Below are 16327 nucleotides of genomic sequence, written 5' to 3' on the forward strand. Positions count from 1 at the left end.
GGGCTGGAACAATTGGTCTGCTTGTCCTTCTCCTCATTGGCATGCTACTTCTCACTAAGAAAATATATCAGTGGAGACGACAACATCAGGAGCAAAAGCGAGCCCTAGTACAAGCTCTGCTGGCGATCGAAGCTGGAACATCCCCCCAAATATAGTTAAGCATGCTGGATTGGTAGTCAAAGACGGGTAAGATCAGTAGAGAAACATACCAACATAAGACAGGACAGAGATCATCGATATCTTGTGTCTGATGACGGGTAAGGATGTTTTCTGCTACTGACAACCTAAGACAGGCACGATCCCTGCCATAAAACAAAAAAGGGGGAGATGTTGGGGACCCCTGTGGCCAAGGAAGTTCCCACCATTGCAAGATGGTGCCTGGCCAGGTGCCAAAACAGACCTCCACGTAAACAAGTCAATATCAGCGGCAGCCTATGTGGGGGAGGAAAAGCAGACCCTGGATAGACTAACTAGGGGAAGCCTAGCAGCAGGTCTGTGATTGGATGTCTTGAGAATATGTCTTCTGATAGGGTGCCCTACTGCATATAAGCATGCGTGGTATGAGAATAGAAAAAGAAAGCAACATTAACAAGAGACCAGGCTACTTGTCGTTCTTGCGGGTCGAGAGCAACATGCCTGCTAAGAAGATATCAATTCTCTTAGTAATTATTACAATCTCTATTTGTACCTATAGTTAGAATGGATATTTGTACCTATAATTAGAGTGGACACCAGCAAACGTCAGGAAAGGCTGGTTGTATATATTCTGAAAGAGTTGCAAGAATTTTCTAGCATATTTGGGTAGAAAACCAAAAAACATGTTCGAATATGGATTCTCAATATTTTAGACTAAGGTAAATAGAATATAACACTGTGTTAAATTTGAGTTTCTTATATATTTAAACATGCAATGAACATATAACCTTGCAGTTCCACATCTAAAATAATTTATCAAAAGAAATAAAAATTTATGTTTGTGAATATTCCCAATTTGGGAAATTCCCATATTTCTTACACGAATCTAGCACCTGGTACACAGCTACTGATTTGACAATTCTTTTTTCTCTACCAATTTTAGAGTAAGATTAGACATAGTTCATTCTCACCCAAAATGGGCAAATAATATAATATTGAAACAGACCCACATACTTATAAATGAATGTTTACAACATTATTCAGAAAATCCAAAAGCTAGGGGCACCTGGGTGGCTCAGTGGGTTAAGCCTCTGCTTTCGGCTTGGGTCATGATCTCGGGGTCCTGGGATCGAGCCCCGCATCGGGCTCTCTGCTCAGCAGTAAGCCTGCTTCCCTCTCTCTCTCTGCCTGCCTCTCTACCTACTTGTGATCTCTCTCTCTCTCTCTGTCAAATGAATGAATAAAATCTTTAAAAAAAAAAAAAAAAAGAAAGAAAGAAAGAAAAAGAAAATCCAAAAGCTAGAAATAATTCAAATGTCCACCAACTAGTGAATGGCTACACCAGTTCTGGTATATTCACACAGTGGAACATTACTCAGCAATAAGAAGGAAAAAACAAAATAAAAACACAAAATTATGCTGAGTGAGAGAAGCCTAACCAAAAAACAAAACACAACATAAACAAAAAATATATTATATGATTCCATTTAAATCGAATCTGAGAACAGGAAAAACTAACCTGTAGTGATAGAAATACTACCTGTAGTTGTCTAGGGCAGGGAGTTGGGGAGATTAACTACAAAGGGCACAAGAGAAATTTCCTGATTGGGCTGGTTGCATAGTCATAGACATTTGTCAAAAGTCATTTATTTGTAGATTAAAACGAGGGAATTTTGTTGTTTATAAACTATAACTTAATAGAATTACTTTTTTAAATTAAATTGGTTCATTTTATTGATATAGATCCACTTACTAGAGATTCTGGATTTTAATGTGTTAGCTCAAATAGCTGAGAAATGGCTTTAACAACTTTCTTGGTTGATTGATGAAAATAAGTAAAAATTAATCATGGCCTATAAATTAAGTCAAAATGCCAGATATTCTAGCATAATGTCACTTATTCCTCAGTTTCTGGATATATCATTGAAATATACATACTCATCAATTGGCTGAAATCACCCCTCACATGGAAACTGGAGAAAGAGTTATTATGTCAGAAAAAGCAAAATGGAAGCTCCTGGAACTTCCTTTTCCCATCAGGCTTGAAAACAAAACACGATACCCCATATCTGAATAAGCTGATTATATTAGTGCCACCATCAAAGACTTGAAAAATGCAAAGTGGTGACTTTTGTTACTTAATTTGCTATTTTGTCTGTGCAGACGGCAGACAGATCTGGGAGACTAAAACTTGATCAGGCGTTAACTCCAGTTGTAGCTCTAAGATACTACTGGAATTTCTTACACAAATCTAGCACCTGGTACACAGCTACTGATTTGACAATTCTTCTTTCTCTACCAATTTTAGAGTAAGATTAGATGCAGTTCATTCTCACCCCAAATGGGCAAATAAAATAATATTGAAACAGACGCACAAATACAGAGAAAAAAACTGATGGTTGCCAGAGGGGTAGGGATGGGGACATGAGCAAAATGGATGAAGGGGAGTGGGAGGTATAGGCTTGCAGTTATGGAATGAATTAAGTCACAGGGATTAAAGGCATACCACCGGGAATAGAGGCAATGGTGTTATAACAGTGTCACACGGTAACAATGGTAGCCCAACTTGTGGGGAGCATAGCATAAGGTATAGACTTGTTGAATCACTGTGTTTTACACCTGAAAGTAATGTTACACTGTATGTCAACTATACTTCAGTTAAAAATTTTTTTCAAATACACTTGTATTGTCTCATCTCAAGGCTATCTCACTTCTCATGCTCTCTAATTTAGTCTTCAGAGATCTTAATCACATTGGCATCTCACCGAAAATCTGGTCCATTAATTGATGATATCATGCTGATTGGAACAGATAAGCAAAAAGTAGCAAGTAAGACACAAACATGCCACAAGACGGGAAATAAGCCCATGAAAACTCAGAGTGTCACTATGAAGTTTCTAGGGGTCTGCTGGTCTGAGGCATGCCTGGAAATCAAGTAAAAGACCAGTTGTTGCCCTGCACTGATTATTGCTATAAATGAGTCAACCAGGATCTACAGTACTCGTTTGATTTTATAATCATGTAACATATTAGAGTGTCCAGCTCCAATCCATGGGCTGAGTAACCCACAGGCTGCCACATTTCAGTGACGCTCAGAGAAAGGGAAGATTCTATAGCAGGTGCAGGGCCCTGTACAAGATGTCCTGCTACTTGGGCCTTATGACTCTGAAGATTTAACGGTACTCAGAGTGGCAAAAATACACTATGTAGAAATTCTGACAGGACTGAAAAGCATAAGATTTTTAGAGCAAAGACATATCTTCTTCTGTAATGAGTCCTCCACTTTTGAGATGGATTTTACAACTATTGCCCTGAGATGGATCATGCGATTGTAGGAATCAGTAGCTCCCTTTCTGAAAACACCAAGAGACTTTTACCCTCTGTTACTCCAACTCTGATACTTAAGCTATGACTTTGCAAACTACTTTTTCAAGATTGCCTCATTAGCAGCCTTCCCACTGCATTATCTCAATAGGACACTGCTGGGGGAAAATACTGAGTGTGAAGTTCAAACATTTATATGTCATTTACAATGGGAAAATATTTAGGAATGCAATTTTAATTCAAAGTTTGGGTTCACAAAAGTTACTCCTTCATCAGTGTTCCCATGAGCATACCTTGGGAGACAAGGTATAGTAATTTTTAATGAGAAGATATTAAATTAAAATTTAAAATTAAATATTTTAAATCCAGATAATGTTGTGCTTTCTTGCGGGTGATAAGTGTATGCTCAAGAAATAAACCAGTGTCACTGGCTTTGCATACTTTAAACATAAACTTTGTTTGTCTCCCTGACACAAACCTTCAAAAGATTTGTCATAATTCAGCCCACATTCTGTTAAAGATCTACCAGATTCCAGAGACAACTAAAATATGTGCCCTAGACAACCACATACACAGAGTGTTTCATAACCAAATTTAAAAGCATAAGCTTGAATTATTAAGTCACCCAAGGTACTAATGTTTCTGTGAGAGTGTCAAAATTAGCAAATCATTGTAACATTCCTTTTGAGACTGATTACATAGCCTCACATAATTCATCACACTAGCGCTTTAGAGAATCTGTAGAGTCAGTCTGTGGGACCTTTGTTCTGGGTCTAGATTGAAGTTTGGTGTTTGCCTTGTGGCATGCAGGTGTCTCTACAACTTACTAGGTTTGGTCCTAAGGGCATTCCTGTGAAAAAAAACAAAGGTTAGGAAAAGATATGGTAAACACTGAGTAATAAAAGGAAGTTAATTACACCAGGTGAAAGGCCACTGAATTCTATTTTAGCACCTGCAAAAGTATGCCAATATTTATACAACATTCTCCTGGGATTTATGGGAGATGTCAGTTTTTAAGACACTCTACCTTTCCTTTATTTTTACTTCCAGCCATCTGTAGGCAATATATATAGAAAGGGGATGATCTGGCAAAGTATGAAACACAAAAACTGTAAGACTTTGAGCCTTGTATAACAAAATATAAAAACAAAGATCAAAGCCACAAAGGCACACTGGATGATTGTTTGGTTTTTTTAAAAGAACAGCCCAAAGCAAGGAAAAAAATTCCCCAACTTCTAAACAATCAGAGAGTATCAGCAAAACATAAACAAGAGCATGTTTATCTTATACCTACCACAGAATCTCCTTGAGTCTTTCCTGTTTAAGCCTTTAGCCAGCTGGACACACAGTAAACTGGGCAGCCTGCTTTAATTTACTTAGAATGAGAGATTATTTTGAAGATCTGTTAGTACTTTTTATGAAGTCAAATCCAAGAAAACAAACTCACATGTGTAAATGTATAAATCTAGAAAAATTAGATATACAATATGATGAAAATGAGTTCCACAGGAAAACAAAAAAATTTTTTCTAACCAAGATAGATCCTAATACTGATAATTGAACTTATCTTTGAAGAGAAAAACCTCACTGTATAATGATACTTTTATATTATTGCTGGGCTTTTTCTTCCCTGAACTAAATGGGTACCAGATATGATACATATTGTTACTGAGTAGCAAGGTAGGGTTCTCACTTCTACACAGCCAGATGTGAAAACAGCTAATTTTCTACTTTTTCTGCACTATCTTGTAAAAGTAAGTAATATTTTTATCTTATATTCTTAGATGAAATTTATAAATCTAGCTTGAAAAAGCCTCTTTCCTTTAATTCTGTAACAGAAACTTTGAAAGGTTGCTTGGTAGCCCCAGAAGCCCAAAGTGATTAATATATCTTTATCATACTAACCATGGTGCTCACTCTATTCCAAACTGTTTAATAAAAAGAAAATTTGAACAGAAAACATACAAATGTGACTTAAGGACAGAAAAGTAAACAATTTAATATATCATTTTAAAATTCAATGATCATTGCTTTTTGTTGCTGGCCACGACTAAAGACACTTTGAAGCCCAAGTTCATCTTTAAATAAATCTAAGATTGATAGTAAAATGCATCCTTAAAGGTATATGTTATGTGCTATGGAGAGAGAGAATAAATTTTTTAAAAAGTGACTTTTAGGTTCTTTTCCTTTCCATTGTAACTGCTATAATCTAACTTGAGCTTATATCATTACACAAATCTGTTGATTTTATTAGGTCTGTTGCTAAAATTTGTGAAGCCTGAACCAAGAATACAAATAAAACCCATACACTATCTATGTAAGTATATAATAGTCATATATCAAGCTAACATATTATTAAATAAAATATGTACTTTACTGCTACCTTGAAAAATATATTTGATAACGATCAGATAAGCCACACTTGAATTTAGAATTTTTGGATTCCTCAAAGTTCTGCACCAGAAATTGAAGGCATAGAAAGAGCTCATTCCAAACACCTGGTTTCCAGCACACAGCCTCATCCAGCAACCCCCTATCAGCAGCTCCAAACTGCACCATAAAGTGCCCTGTGTAGACACGTTAGCCTGTGTGTCTTCGTTCTGTCCCTTCATGCCAACAGCAAATAGCATCACTCTTTAGACATACGAATGTGAATAAAGCAACAAGGCCCACCCTCGGAAAAAGGTGGACCCATTTTTACCCTCCGACAAGTTGGAATAATATGTGAGGGTCTCTTAAAAGACTATGAAGATAAAATTCAGGAGGAGTATGAGCAAATCCTCAATACCAAACTAGCAGAACAATATGAATCTTTTGTGAAATTCACACATGATCAGATTATGCGACGATATGGGACAAGGCCAACAAGCTATGTGTTCTGAAGCTTTCTTGCATATCTGGTACCAGGTTTGACCTCAAGAGATGGCTGCTGTACACTTTTTGCAACTGGTTTGATATCACATTTCAGCTCCAACTTTGCATCCTGAGAACACTTAAACATTTCTGCAGGTCCATTTTATACAATTTGAAAGACCTTAAAACTTTCCAGCGTCCTGGGATCGAGTCCCACATCGGGCTCCTTGCTCGGCAGGGAGCCTGCTTCTCCTTCTGCCTCTGACTGCCATTCTGTCTGCCTGTGCTTGCTCTCTCACCCTCTCTCTCTCATAAATAAATAAAATCTTTAAAAAAAAAAAAAACTTTCTGGTTGCCACAAGCATATCTTTCTTTTCTGCTCATCCTTGTCCCCTTGAGTTAAAGGTCGTGGCAGGCCTTAAAATGTGTTTGGGGCCATTTGAACAGAGAAGTTGGGGTTCTAGGCACCCAAAGGCAAGGGATTAGGCTGTAGATGGATCCAACCCCTGGCCCAATGGAGGGATCACAGATGGAGGACAGTCTAAAGCACAGGACCCAGGGATAGGGAACTTCTTTGCCCTGGTCTGTTGGTGATAATGGATTTCCCCCACACACTGTTATCTTTAATTTACTCTACCTGTATATGTCACACTCAAAATTGCATTCATTACCAGTTCATGATTACATCTTCACTTTTTTCTGAATTCCCTAACATGGCAATAGAAGTGTTACAATACACCCATTTGTTTAAACTAGAAACCTTAGGGTCATCTTAAACTCTTCTTTCAACACTTTGTTCCAATCCTCTATTTTTTTAGCTAAAACATCTCTAACATCCATAAGCTCCTTTCCACTCAAATTGCCATTGTACCAGATTAAAATGTCATTATTTTGCCACATTATACCAATACCCTCCTAAATGGTTTTCCTGCCCATTATTTTGCCACATTATACCAATACCCTCCTAAATGGTTTTCCTGCCCACGTCATGTCCTAGCCCAGTTCATTCCCTGCTTTTTAAAAAGAATTTTCATTTATCTGACAGAGGAAGACACAGCAAGAGAGAGAACACAGGTAGGGAGAGTGGGAGAAGGAGAAGCAGGCTTCCCACCAAGCAAGGAGCCCGATGCAGGGCTCTGACGCCAGGACCCTGGGATCATGACCTGACCAGAAGACAGACACTTAACAACTGCCCCTGCTCTTTTTAAAGCACAACTGTAATCATCATTGTTATCTTCAAAAACTTTCATGCTTTTTTCAATACGGCCCCAACCTCATCAGCAATCATTCTTCCTGGACCCATCTTGCCTTTCTCTTTAGTCACACCAGGACGCTCATCATTCTCAGAATATTATATGCCTCTTCACTTCTTATTCTTTTCTCATGTTATTTCTTGTTATCTGGGATGCCTTTCTCCAGTTCCGATGCTTATGAACTCTTCCTCATCCTCCAAACAATTCAAATGTCCCTACAGATATTATAGATCTCTTTGAGCCTCAGGCAAATTTAATAATTAATTTTACCCTCATCTGTGTCCTGATTAAATTTTGTCTACCTTTCTTACAGCATTTATCAAATTAGCATAATGCATTTTGAGCTTAGCTGAATGGCAGAAGTGATTGTTCAATTTATATTAATTGCTCTTGGTTTGGATATCCTCAAAAACAAACCCTGATATAAGGGTTTGTGCGCACATAGCTCATTTGAAAAGCACAGAAATCACAGATACAGAGTACAGAAGTGAAACAAGAAAAGCAAAAGAAAACAGCAAATAAAATTCACATCGTGGAGCCAGATAACCCTGGAGAAACTTGAACTTAGGACATGAGTCCTCCCAAACCATGGGACAGCTATAGTACCCTAGTTCCCATTGGCAATGCCTAAACGCCTGGCCCAGAAGTGTTAATTCCCCCTGTATTTTGACCAGCTTTAGAATCAGAGTTGCTTTCCCTTTTTGAAAAAAATTCTCAGCCAAAGAAACACAGACACTAGCAGTTGGAAGTTGTGGTCCTTGTCAAATACTCTGAAAGTCCAAATCTACAATCTTATTGTCTTTGTGCCATGGTATGTAATAAATAGGGTCCTTCTACCATCACCAATCTGTTCATAATCTCCAGCTACACTAACATTGCCTGAAAGCCACCAACACATTAATCACTATAAAATTTCTACTTTATTTAATCTTCACAGCACTAAGAGGAACCTATTTTTAGAACCATTTTATAGGAGAAATGAATGATCATAGAATTTAATTTATAGACTTTGAGTCAGAAAATTTGGACCATAGAGTTAAGGAGATCCAGAAAAGGCATTTGAATCCAACTATTTTTCAAATGCTTTTCAAATACTTAATAAAAAGATCTGGAAGAACTAAACTGACTATTCCAGCTTTTGTATGTCATCTGTTTAGATTTAATTTAGAGTCAAAATGCTGATTAAAATTGGCATATTTTATTATTTCTCTTATTTTTAAAAAGAAATTTTACATTTAATCCAAATTTGTCGGGGCACCTGGGTGGCTCAGTGGTTTAAGCCTCTGCCTTCGGCTCGGGTCATGATCTCAGGGTCCTGGGATCAAGCCCCACATCGGGCTCTCTGATCAGCAGGGAGCCTGTTTCCCCCTCTGTCTCTGCCTGCCTCTCTGCCTACTTGTGATCTCTCTCTGTCTATCAAATAAATAAATAAAAATATTTTAAAAAATAAAAAAATAAAAAATAAATCAATGTTAGGGACACCTGGGTGACTTAGTTGGTTAAGTGTCTGCCTTTGGCTCAGGTCATGATCCCAGGGTCCTGGGATCAAGCCCCACATTGGGCTCCCTCCTCCTCGGGGAGTCTGCTTCTCTCTCTCCCTGTGCCTGACACTCTCCCTGCTTGTACTCTCTCAATCTCTCTCTTTCTCTCTCTCTCTCTCTCTGTAATAAATAAATAAAATCTTTAAAAAACTAAAATTAAAATTAATAAAAATCAATGATAAAAGGAATATAGTGCCATACTAAAGCAAAAATACCAAATTTTTATTATGAAATACTATAAAAGTTCTAAATATATGTCATCATTAGAAATATTAATGGAGGGTGCCTGAGTGGCTCAGTTGGTTAAATGACTGCTTTTACCTCAGGTCATGATCTTAGAGTCCCAGGATTAAGCCCCACATGGGACTCCCTGCTCAGCAGGGAGTCTACTTCTCCCTCTGACCCTTCCTGCTCTCGTGCTCTTTCTCTCTCTCTCTCAAATAAATAAAATCTTTAAAAAAGAAAGGAAGAAAGAGAGAAATATTAACGGTTATTTAACTCTAAAAACTGTAACTTAATGAATTCTCTCTCTTTTTTTTAAGATTTTATTTATTTGACAGAGAGAGACACAGCGAGAGAGGGAACACAAGCAGGGGGAGTGGGAGAGGGAGAAGTAGGCTTCCCACTGAGCAGCGATGCTGATATGGGGCTTGATCCCAGGACCCTGGATCATGACATGAACCAAAGGCAGACACTTGAGAACTGAGCCACCCAGGCACCCCAATGAATTCTTTAAAAAAAAATAAAATAAATAAACATAAATAAATAAATGCATACTTTTGCAGAGTTTATCCATGAAAACTATCTAAAAGTTTGGAACAAATATTTTTTTCAATTGTAATAAAAATTCTGGTCACCGTACATTTGAGTGATACTTTCCATTCCTCCAAATTTTACAATTTGCCTCCAAACTTTTTGAAAGCAGGTAGAATATAAAACTTTAAAATAAGGATTTCAATGTCTACAGTACAAGCACAGTAGCATTCCCATATTATACTATAATCATTAGGTCAATCCAGTTAATCAATCCCCCCCAAAAAGGAGAGGAATTCTTTAAAGTATTTAGATATAGTATTTTGTTTCATCAATCAAAATGTTCTATAAATATTATTAAGAGCTGATATGCAGTGGAACAAATGGGAAATCATCTTAATGATCTAAAAAAAATCAACTGTTTTGCTGAAAAGTTTAGCAGAAAATTAGTGTCAATTCAGTTTTCATTTAAAATAATGCAAAGTAAGTTTTTGTGATTCTTAGAGATTCCTGTAAAAAGCTTACATTATGGGATTTTTTCCAATTTTTTAAAGAAAATTTTAAGATAAAACCAGAAATGGTCTTATTTCAATATTTACTCATCAGGGTGGGTTTAGAATTTATACTGAGTGATTTCTTCCTTATCAACCTCAATAAATATCTTAGCCCTGATTTCTCTAAAACAAAACAAAACAATATCAAAACCAAAAACAAAACCAAGAACAACAATAAAAAAATGTGACTTTGTCACCTAGCAAAGACCACCAAACAGAATATATTTTTTTAAGATTTTATTTATTTATTTGACAGAGAGAGATCACAAGTAGGCAGAGAGGTGGGCAGAGAGAGAGGAGGAAGCAGGCTCCCTGCTGAGCAGACAGCCTGATGCGGGGCTCCATCCCAGGACTCGGAGACCATGACCCGAGCCAAAGGCAGAGGCCTAACCCACGGAGCCACACAGATGCCCCCAAACATAATATTAAACCAAAAGCTCTATATGTTTAGAAATACCTGGAAAAGGTTAATTTGTGTTATCCTCCAACAGGAGAAAAAATGTAATTACTCTTGGTTTCAGCTCAGGTCATCATCTCAGGGTCGTGAGCTTGAGCCCCACATCGGGCTCCATGCTGAGCCCAGAGTCTGCTAAGACTCCTCTCTCTCTGCCCCTTTCCCTGCTCACTTTCTTTCTCTCTCTCTAAAAATAAATAAATAAATCTTTTTTAAAAATTAAAAAAATATATATGGGAAAGAATAACTTTTTGAAAAAAAGGAAAGGGAGAAGACCAGTGAAAGTTAAATCATATATTTCCAATTAAATTATATATGTTTTTTAAGGATTTTTTTATTTATATATCTGATAGAGAGAGAGATAGCAACAGAGGGAACACAAGCAGGAGGAGTGGGAGAGGGAGAAGCAGGCTTCCCGCCGAACAGGGAGCCCGATGTGGGGATCAATCCCAGGACCTGGGATCATGACCTGAGCTAAAAGCAGATCCCCAAAGACTGAGCCACCCAGGTGCCCAGCAACTAAATTATATTTTAAAGGCTTTCTCATTGTATAGCTATGTAAGCTGTGGTACATTCTAAAACATCCATAAAATGACTTCTATCTCATTTGTATTCTGCATTTGTAAATTCTGTCTCAAGTAAAATAAGCAATTGGGTGCAACATTTGCAAACTTTCATAAACACTGTCTTAATTACTCTGCACTCCTGAATCCTTCTGTTTGGATTCAAGGCAGTGATGTCAAACATTATGAGAGTGTTTATTACTTTGGAGTGGGATGGGACACTTATGTGGTACATCTGTGTATTTTAGGAGACTGCACAATATAATCCAAACACACACAAGATTAAGGTAATTTCAATTTTAGACTAGATTAACACAAAATGAATGTTGGGTTTCAGTAAGTCTAACACTTCACAGCATTTTAGCTTAATTAAAAAATATTTTATAATTAAAAATATATATATTTTATAATTCCAAATAGCCTCTGAACTTACCCTGTTTCCAACCATGATAACAAACCAAAAAATATGTTAGCAATACTATTCAACCCTTTATGAGGACGAATTCTTAGAATAGAATGAATTGATATTAATCAGTTTTAGTTCTAGCCTTTTTTTTACTCTCTAATCTGTTCATTTATTCAACAAATGTTTATAAAGTTTCTTCTATTGGCAGCCCTTAGACTAGGTACTCATAACACAAAATATAATTATAAATAAGTACCTCCTCATAAGGAATGCCAGCTGGTGAATTTATCCCCCTTTCCTTTATATATTTGATTGATTGATTGATTGAGCATATATATCCATACATACATATGTATATATATGATTTACTAGTTTTATGCATAGAATGGAGTCCAACACTGGGCTTCAATTCAGGACCCTGAGATCCAGACCTGAGCTGATATCAAGAAGTATCCGCTTCACTGACTGAGCCATCCAGGAGCCCCTATCCTCCTGTCTTTGAAAAGAAATACCCAACTAGTTTGAAATAGGAAAGAGTTAATATATAGCACAAAATCCTGCAAGTAAATCCTCTTTAACTTTCATGGGACTCTTCCTCTCAGACATTAAATTTCATGCCAATTTACCGAATTTTGACTTCATTTCATTTCAGTACATCTCACTCACATTACCACATCCAAAACAGTCCCATTTCTAGAATTACAAGGATAATTTTTTCTGGTTCAAATATCACATTATTTCAAAAAAAATATATCACATTATTTCATTCTCTCACTACCTTTTTTTCATTACAAGTGTCATTTCACATCCTCAAAATCTTCCAGTCCTTTAATCTCTTTGTTTTTTTACACCATCATTGTTTTTTGGTTTTGTTTTTGTTTTTTAATTTCCTTCCCTGACAAGCCTGGTGTCTATGATCTATCAATTCCCATTACTACCTTCCACTCCATCCTAACCTAAGTAAATTCAAAGGCCTGTACTTTCTATTCCCTATAGCTAGGGTCCTGGGTATTGCATGACAAAAATCACACTACCCTATTGATTTGTTTCATGAGAAGTCAGGGTCTCCAAAGTCATCAATCAGGGATAACAAATTTTGTAACTGTCCCTGGTCAGACACCTGTCATTTTCCTCAGATTAAGATATTTATAAATGTATTTAAATCCCATAATGCAAGGTCATTATCACTTACCACCTTACCATTTAAAAAAAATTAATCACCTCGGCAAGTATCCTTCACTTGAAATTTCTTACCTTTATCTATATTTCAGCCCATCTTCTATTCAAGCTAAGTAAATCTTCAACCTCTCCTTACAGATTGTGCTTCACTAATTTCATACTTTCTCTGCTATCTTTTACTTTTCTATTCTTTACCTCATATCAAATCCCATTTTACAAAACTTTTTCTTGACTTATAGCTGACTCTTTTCCTCTCACTTTCTGTAGTCTTTTCAGATCATTCTACTAGTAGTTTTCTCTATTGTTTCCATTCCCAATCCATGCCCACATGCTTTCAGCCGATTTCCAATGGCACTACTTACTAATGGCCTTCTAGTCTCCGAATTAAAGTGAGATATTCTGTCAGTACACAATTTGATATTTCTGTCATAACTGAGGTTAGTAACCACTGCTGAAACTCTCCTCTTCCCTGATATTTATGAACCCAACTACTTTCTGATTTTTCATCCTTCTTTTTAGACCGCTCCTCAAAAGAGTCCTTCTGGGGTCCATCTCCTTCACCCACTTTGCTGTAAGTCTGTGCTCCTTTTGGTTCTTTCCACTCATCTCAGGCTAGATATTCCATGTGGTGGATTTCAATCACATCCGTGGTTTCATCTGGCACATAAATTCTGATGACCCCCAAACCACATAACCATTTCAGATCCCCATTTTCCTGTTAAGCAGCAGACTTATATATGTTATGCCTAATGGCTAAATAAGCTTCAAATACTGAATATTATCTATTAAGTACTCATCATGCAATTACTGCTTAGCATAGGCACTGTTCTAAATGTTTTAATACATAAATTTATTTATTCTTCACAATAATTCTAAGCAAGTACCATCATTATCTCTGTTTATAGATGAGAAAACTGAGACTAAATGCGTTCACCCAAGGTCATAAAGCTTATAAATGAGAAAGCAATCTTAACTACTATACTACATTGTCTCTAGAGGTCCTGCAGATACTCAGAGCCAAAAATATTTAAACTTTAGGGAGACTTCCTTACTTATCTCCATCTGTTTGGATACCCTGCTTCTGTGTTTCCATGACCCCCTACTAGTACACTTCTGTCATTGTTTTTGTTTTCTACTTTTCTATCCATTTTACCAGATTATTAGTTGCTTAAGATCATGCCTTTTATTCCTGAACACATAAAACCTAGCTTCACATACAATATGATTTAATTTTGTTAGTTGAATAAATTAGTTAAAAATATGTACCATGATATGTTTTCATCATTTGTTTCACCAGCCTCTATAAAAATTTTTTTAAAGATTTTATTTATTTATTTGAGAAACAGAGAGCATGAGGAGGTGGAGGGCAGAGGGAGAGGAAGAAGCAGACTCCCACTGAGCAGAGAGCCCAATGTGGGACTTGATTCCAAGACCCTGGGATCATGACCTGAGCTGAAGGCAGATGCTTAACTGACTGAGCCACCCAGGTGCCCCAGAAATTTTCGTATTATAATATGAAAAAGAACCAAAATAGCTCTCTTTTTCATTTTCCTCCTCAAGATAAACCCCTAGAAAATAAGACAGGTTTTGCTTGTTTGTTTTGGCCATAGATTAAAATCTACCTTTCAGTTCAATTGATTTAAAACTTTTGATATGCCAAATTTCAAAACTGTATTTCCAACACCCCCATGTTTTAGTTTAAAAAGTTATGTGATGATGCAACATGGGGGCTTAAGTGGGTAGGAGAAGAATCCATGAAACAAGATGGGATAGGGAGGGAGACAAACCATAAGTGACTCTTAATCTCACGAAACAAACTGTGGGTTGCTGGGGGTGGGGGGTTGGGAGAAGGGGGGTAGGGTTATGGACATTGGGGAGGGTATGTGCTTTTGGGTAAATTGGAAGGGGAGATGAACCATGAGAGACTATGGACTCTGAAAAACAATCTGAGGGGTTTGAAGTGGCGGGGGGGTGGGAGGCTGGGGTACCAGGTGGTGGGTATTATAGAGGGCACAGCTTGCATGGAGCACTGGGTGTGGTGAAAAAATAATGAATACTGTTTTTCTGAAAATAAATAAATTGGGGAAAAAAAAAGTTATGTGAGTGTAAGGACACATATATTGCACATGTAGGAAAGAAAGTTGAATGGCAATTCATCTAATTGGCAATGGTAATGATTTCTGGGGAGTAGGACTGGAAGAAGTTTATTTCCTACATTATAAATATTCATGCCATTTTTATTTTCCATAAGGCACATATATTCCTCCTATTTTAAATTTATGAATATTTTTGTATCAAAAATAAATCTTAATGAAAAGCAGAATGCCTATTTGTAGAAAGCAAAAGTATTTCATAGTAGAATCTCACCATAACATTATGAGTATAATGAGATTCTCCTCTTAATAAGCAATTAAACTTGCTAACAGAGGTCCAAGACGAATCCACTGTATATCAAATTCTATGAAAATGCCATAGGCTTCAAATGCATTTATTAAATTTCTGAAAAGATTACTTCTTTTGACCCATTGCTCAAACACATGAACACTCAAACAATAACTGAAGCTAATGTTATAATCCTTTTTTGAGGGGGGGGGGATCATTTAAAAACTCTTAGGGAAAAGCCTCCTGAGAGTTCTTCCCAGCAATTTCCAGAGAACTTATTTTTAAATCCAAACAGTGGTTTAGGATTTCAAATCAGTAACAATATATGCTTAGGTGGAAAAAATAAAATATATTTCAAACTAAATATTTCGAAATCAGTTTCATGTTTACTCATCAATTCTTCAGTTTTGAACTCTATGTTTTCCATGAAACAGTTGACAGTTTTGCTTTTGGCATTAAATAACATGGGATTAGTCTGCCTAAGGGACCATCTGTTGCTCTATGCCCTGTCATGACAATTCTGGGGTCTTCAGAACTTCACCCCATGGTTAAGGGGGAAAGAAGGGCATTTTCTGTCAGGAGCCTAAGCCTCAAAATGTTATCCATTCCAGACAAATCAACAGATGGCTCTGACATATGCCAAACTAGATAGGATGGTTTTGTTTCACTATCTGTGATCATTACTTGATGTTTTAGCTAATGGGAATGTAAGGTTTTTTTCTTTGTTTACTTGTTTTTATTTCATTTGGCTGTGTCCTACAATATAGATACATTATTAAATGCCTCAAGGGCTTTTCTCCATTTTATTTTATGAGTTACTGCTGATATTCCTAATCAAGCTATAAGTAAAAATGAAGTCCAATTTATTATTTATTAACTAATTTTAGCAATCCGCAATATTTATATCATTTTAGAGTCACCAAAAAAAAA

The 16327-nt window shown here is 36.7% G+C and overlaps 1 pseudogene; it reads left to right on the forward strand.

Annotated features, from left to right (window-relative positions):
* Positions 1-2568: 2568 nt before the first annotated feature.
* Positions 2569-16327, forward strand: part of LOC122918617 — a 35619-nt pseudogene continuing 21860 nt past the window's right edge.

The sequence above is a fragment of the Neovison vison genome, chromosome 1 (assembly GCF_020171115.1).
Source record: "Neovison vison isolate M4711 chromosome 1, ASM_NN_V1, whole genome shotgun sequence".
Classification (NCBI taxonomy): domain Eukaryota; kingdom Metazoa; phylum Chordata; class Mammalia; order Carnivora; family Mustelidae; genus Neogale; species Neogale vison.